Source organism: Ruditapes philippinarum, unplaced genomic scaffold (genome assembly GCF_026571515.1).
Source record: "Ruditapes philippinarum isolate M1 unplaced genomic scaffold, ASM2657151v2 ctg525_1_1_1_1, whole genome shotgun sequence".
Classification (NCBI taxonomy): Eukaryota; Metazoa; Mollusca; class Bivalvia; order Venerida; family Veneridae; genus Ruditapes; species Ruditapes philippinarum.
In genome coordinates this window covers 46,266-52,500 of record NW_026861030.1, presented here as the reverse complement: position 1 = coordinate 52,500, position 6,235 = coordinate 46,266, and positions in this window count along the sequence as shown.

Sequence of the window (6,235 nt, the reverse complement as noted above, 5' to 3'; positions counted from 1 at the left end):
GATAAATACAGAATCCCTAACCTAAAGTTTAATACCTAAATACTTGATTAATATGCAAAAATATAAGCAAATTATTAACATTATATCAATTGAACACATCTATGACCATATAATATTGTAAGCCACCAATCTTACAAGCTGACTTAAGGGTTTTAGCTAGTATGAAAACTAATACAGTACTGTAGTAATAAGAAACATCATTAACGTTTTCTCTTCTGTATTGATGAAGATATAGAATTCAATTTTATATCGTCAAATATAATAATAAATTATGTAAGAACTTATAATTTATCTACTAAGACGCGCGGTTATAACAGCAAAGGGGACCACCAGTTGCATAGTGTTCAGGGTTCGCACAGGCCATGAAAAGTCCTTGAATTTGGTGGTTAGTCCTTGAAAACTCCTTGAATTTTAAACAGGGAAAAAGTCCTTGAAAACTCCTTGAATTTTACAGGAAACTTGTGAATTTTGTTCAATAATCCACGAATTCCTCATTAAGTACCACAAAACGACTAAAATGAGTAAAACAGCGGCCAAAAAACAAAAAAAAAACAAAAGAAAACTCAAACATACATCAATTTAAAAAAAAAAGACTTCGTAACGAGATAGTAAGACGTACGGAACGGGTATCGGCTTTTAAATACGATTGAAATATTCATGACGTGTAAATTTCACGGACCGGTTTGGGTTATTCATCAAAAAATGAAGAAGTGCAATTTCTTGCCAAAATGTGTAGAAAAATACCCTTTCATTAAAGAATTCAAGGGTGATTAAAGAAAGGCGATGTGTAGCGCTTGTGATAAGGTTATAGACGTTTCAGGAATGGGTGAAAGCGCTATAAAATCGCACATTAAAGTGAGAAACACAAACAATTCACAACAGCGAGAGAATGTAATCAGGATATACAATGTAACTAGCTTCTTCAGTTTAGGTGCAAGTACTATCTTGAATAAAGATGACAATAACAATAATCTGACAATACCACTCCCACCCTCTGAAGCAACTACTGCAAAATCTTGCAAACTTAGAAAAAACTTCATAAATTTGATAGTACTTCAACAGGTTATTTGCATGTAAAACACTAATTTCATACATTGTCGCCCTTTTACACATATTTGTCTTTAGTGTTTCACATATTTTAGTCCTTGAAATACTTGAAAAATTCCTTGAAAACTCCTTGAATTTTGTCCTGGATGGTCTGTATGAACCCTGGTGTTGATGTTAAAAAGTTTGATTAAGAGGTTGCTATGTAAACAAAACTCGGCTTATGTAAACAAACGGAATTATTTCGTTTGTTTGTAAATCTGTGGGACTTAACACTTAAAAGATTGTTGTTTTCTTCAGGGATAACATGATTTGTTTGTAACTTACTGCATAGTAGATTAATAAAAATGTTTTTTTGAAAATATTCCCCAGCGCCTTGGTTACTAAAGAAGCTTGCAATTGGTGCCTTTTTCGGTTACAGCCGCCCTTATATAGCTGTCGGATGTTGGCCAACATAGCGTCAGCCAATCAGAACTTGCAAACATAAAAATGCGTAAAAAGGTTCTACAATGTTTTCAAAGAAATAAACATCATTCACTCGACATACATACACTGTAATGCATGCTAAATAAGCATATATATCAAGATGACAACAATATTCTTGCACCGTAGTAGGACAAGTCAGTATTGCCGCAATATTCAAGTGCAAAACGTTGATTGCAAAAATGATTGTACACTTAGTTATGGATCTAAACAGATACAAAATGATTTACAATGTTCCTAATTGTGTTGTTTATGTGTACAATAATATAATAAATCTAATCATGGAAATAATATGGATTAAAACTCTGCAATAAGGTGAGCATTACTTGTACAATTCATGTTTGGACAAAGCATATGATTCGGATAACACATATTACATTTCCCCCATCTTAAAAAAACTAACTTATCCTGAAGTAAAATAAAGTTACAATACATCATTTGTTCAAGTACATTCAAAACAACACTTGTCGAAATAACATCTCAGTTAATATCAAATTTAGACGTTATCAGCACCTTAAAAACATATCAAATTAGCATAACTAAAAATGCAAGTCAAGTTTGCACTGCAACACTTAAGTACATTCAAGTCATTACTTTCAAGTGCATTCAATTAAAGACTTAGGTAATGTATGCTTCAAATAAGAACTTAATTCTCAAATACTTAAGTAAAAATATACAATGTAGTTAACATTTAATATTTTACTTATAACAAACAGCAAGTATTCCACCATACCTCAAGACATAATACAATTAATTAAGTCAATACTTTTAAGTTCACTCAAGTTAAGACTGAACAAAGTATATGTGTAAATAATAAACTACTTATATGTAAAGACTTTTGTAATAACAAGTCAGAGAATCACATAAAGACTAATGCTTGATTTATATATAAAATAATTATGTATCTATAGTTGTTTTAAGGAAACACAGTACAACAATACCTGTCTATAATTAAGTTCTAACCTGACAATGATTTTATGTAGAAAAATTTAAAAATGTTGAAAAAGGATAAATTGTGAATAATACGTCTATTGTAACATATAATTTAAAAAAAAAATATTTACCTGTTTTATAACATTATTGCTTTACTACTTGCTTATTTATTTCTTCTTTTTAGTCTTAAGGGTACATGATGGATCTTTGAGAGAATGTCTTTTGAGTTCTTCAGATATCTTGAAACTGTAGAGGATGATGTGCTTTTCTTCGTCGCTGGATTTGTCTTTTCAACGGCAACGTTTGAAACAACATGAAAGTTCAATATTCTGGATCTTCCTTTTAACTCGAGTTTGGCTCCTTGCCATTGGGTTCTTGTTGCTTGGTCATATGGGGGTTGCGTTCATTGAACGCCGCCTTTCCTTGTTGATCTTGCTTATCATATTTGATACCGGTGGAACCAGGCAAGGATACAAAGTTATATTTGTGAAGAAGTACGGATCTGTCCATGACGATTAATTTGTTGTTGTGGTCTTCTTCTAGTCTCATGGCGGCATATTCTGTAACAAAGGGGTTTTTGGTCAGGTGTAAATGATTTCCATTGATGTGGTGGCCACTGAAGATTTGATGATAAATTTATGCTACATTCGGGTACAGATGACCATTCTCTTTCTGCTGGCGGAAGAAGTGGCATTGATCCAGTTGTCAGGAGAGTCTTAGTTGCTCTGTCTTTGCCCTGTCCTGTTTTTGTTTGGGGTCCCCCTGGGCTCCTTGCCATTGGTTCTTGTTAATGGGTCATGTGGGGATTGCGTTCATTGAACGCCGCCTTTCCTTGTTGATCTTGTTTATCATATTTTAGCTTTGCTGATGTTGTGTGGGTATTTATTCAGGTACTACAGGTGTATCAATTTTACTGCTTTGTGGTTGATATGATGGTGTTGGAATGTGTAGAAGGGACTGTTAAAAGCTTTATCTGGATCATTTATAGAGACTGGTTTTGCAGATCTTAAGTCATTGTAGTCAAGTTCACCATTGTCCACATCTGGATCATTTACTGAAGAGATGATTTCATCATTTATCTTCGTAGTTTTAGATGTTTCTGTTGATTTTACATTTACAGCTGGGGTGTTTACATTTTCTTCATTTTCATTGTTGTTGATGTTGTTTACATCTGATTTGACAGTGTCTTCCTTGTTAGTATTATTGATGTTATCACCTTTTGCTGATGGTTGTGAAGATTCAAGATTGTGGTTGATTTTGCTGACAGATGCAGGACTTGAATTTTATTTACACTGTCTCGTTTATAGGAACATGGTGGGGCTAAGAGCGAGGTTTGGTGCACAAATAACCGGTTTAAACTCCCCAGCAGTCATTATTATGCTGCTGACCGTTCCAAGGCGGCGCCCCACTGTGTTCCTCAGTTGTATGTCTTATGTTGTTTCATACTGTTTTGGTGACACTTTTGCTTGTGTCCCTTGTTGTTTTCTCGTCTACGGTAAGTATCTTCCCCATTTCCTCTAGTTTTTATTTCTTTGATTACTCCCCACCCCCTCCCCCCCCGGTCTCCTGTCCCCTTCCCCTTTGTGGGCCTATTTTTATTTTCTTTGAATTCCTAATCAGTTACAAATTAATTATCATTTAATGATAAACCTGTCCGTGCTCTGTCTTTGCCCTGTCCTGTTTTTGTTTTTGTTTCTGCTATGATCGTAATTATATCGTAATTGGGTGATCAATCCGCTTTCAATAATTTATTGGAGGCCTCCATTTAATCAAAGACAATTGTACTACTGTGAAATCACCTGCTTTATTACCAATAAAGCCACAACTACCATTATTGCATGCCTTTCTTAAACAATGGACAAGAATTAGCATTGAATGTTTCTTTTAAGATGAAATCTTTTCTTCATTAAAATGTAACTACGAATTGCTATCAAGTTTTGTTAAGTTGATGTGTTCAGTAATACATTATACTAATACTTTGCATATTTAAATTATCAGGTATCATGGTATGTTACTGTGTTGCTCATTAGCTATTTTAAGGATTGGCATTCATCAGATTTGTTGGTGAGGTAAGTAGAAAACCACTTTGGTATGTTGTTGCTCTTGTACTTGACTAGCCTGTCAATGTGTACAGCTTTAGCAGGTAGTTTTATTGACTATTTAACAAGATAAAACAAATCATCAACCTTCTTTGTAATAAAAAAATGGACCTTTCCAGGTAGGTGAAAGCTTTTGATAAACTCCTAGACGACGAGATGTGTCATGTAACCAAACTGGATCTCCGACAGAAAGTGAACGATTCTTTGCTGTTAAGTCATAGTGACGTTAACTGTATGAAATTTTAATTTTCAAAACCTCTCGGGCCTGTTCATGTGTGAGTTCTAGTTGGTCTTTAAGATCAAGAATGTAGTAAGAGGTAGGTTTGTTAGGTTCATTTGAAATGTTGCATTGAGGGGCCAGGCCAATACATGCTTGTAGCGGCAGTATAATATCTCTTCCAAATATCATTTTATTAGAAGTGGAACAAGTAGATGCATTTATACTTAAGGACAATGAAAACGCACGCCCGCACTATATGCATTTTATTACATGAAAACAAAACACTAACGACTCCATTAGATATATATCATAACTTGAATACAAAAAGCAAACTTAACAACTGAAAATAATTCAAAATGATTAAAATCAAATGTACACCAGTAAAATCGAAGAACCTTAGGTGAAAATCCCAAAATCACACTTTTTCATCACAGTAATGCAACTTAACAAAGGCAAAAACCAAAATGAAAATCCAAAACAAAGTCACTCATAAATGTATATTCGTAATGTTACCGTCGGGATCTTTAGAAACGACAATATCCTCCATCAGCGTCTCTTACAGATGTACATCGTCGCTTCATAGACCTTACGGTGCGGATAGCCGCCTGTGGAATCTGACGCCATTCAGCCTGTAGTGTAGTGCGAAAACGCTGGTGATGACCGATGGACACCAAAACAGTTGGCGCTTGGATAATACAAAATTTGATTGTAAGATAGACCAGACTGAAACTCTCCTAAATCTACCCAGCGGTTAATTCTTTGTAGAACCATTGCATACAATTTGCTAGCAAATCTTAAGTAGTTTGAAATTAAACACCTTTAATAGAGGAAAAGTGTGTATATTCAATTTCAATGTGAGCTTTTACGATTTCTAAAACTGACCATTGGCATAGTTTAATATTCATTTTCATAAAAAATTTAATTGCTCATTTGTGTCTAACATTTCTAGAAAGTTAATAATGACCATTTTAAAAAAATAAATAATTTCATTTCATAAAGTAACCATGAATTGATTAAATCTGTTTTCTGTTGTGATCTTATCACAATTAGCCAAAAGTGTTACTTTTGATTTTTCGGGTACTGTCTTTATCATGCAATAACTTCATAAAAATGCAATCATTTTTCATAACTTTGATATCTAAATGACCGAAATGCATTCGGTTTAATGAAACTGTAAAAAAAATATTTAAAATAAATATATTTTCCTTGTTAAAATGCAATTATCCCGACCGTGCGTTTTCACTGTCCTTAAGTATATCTCAAAGGCGTTGATTTGAATTGCAGTACATACTTAACATTGAGGCGAACGTCCGGTTAAATCGTTCCACTGTTCCATTGGATTGCGGGTGTAGGGCTGTTGATCTAGTGTAATAAATATGTAGAAGACACACATGTCAGTAAATAACTTAGACACGAAATTCCTGCCTTAGTCAGAATGTATTTGAAGGGGACACCA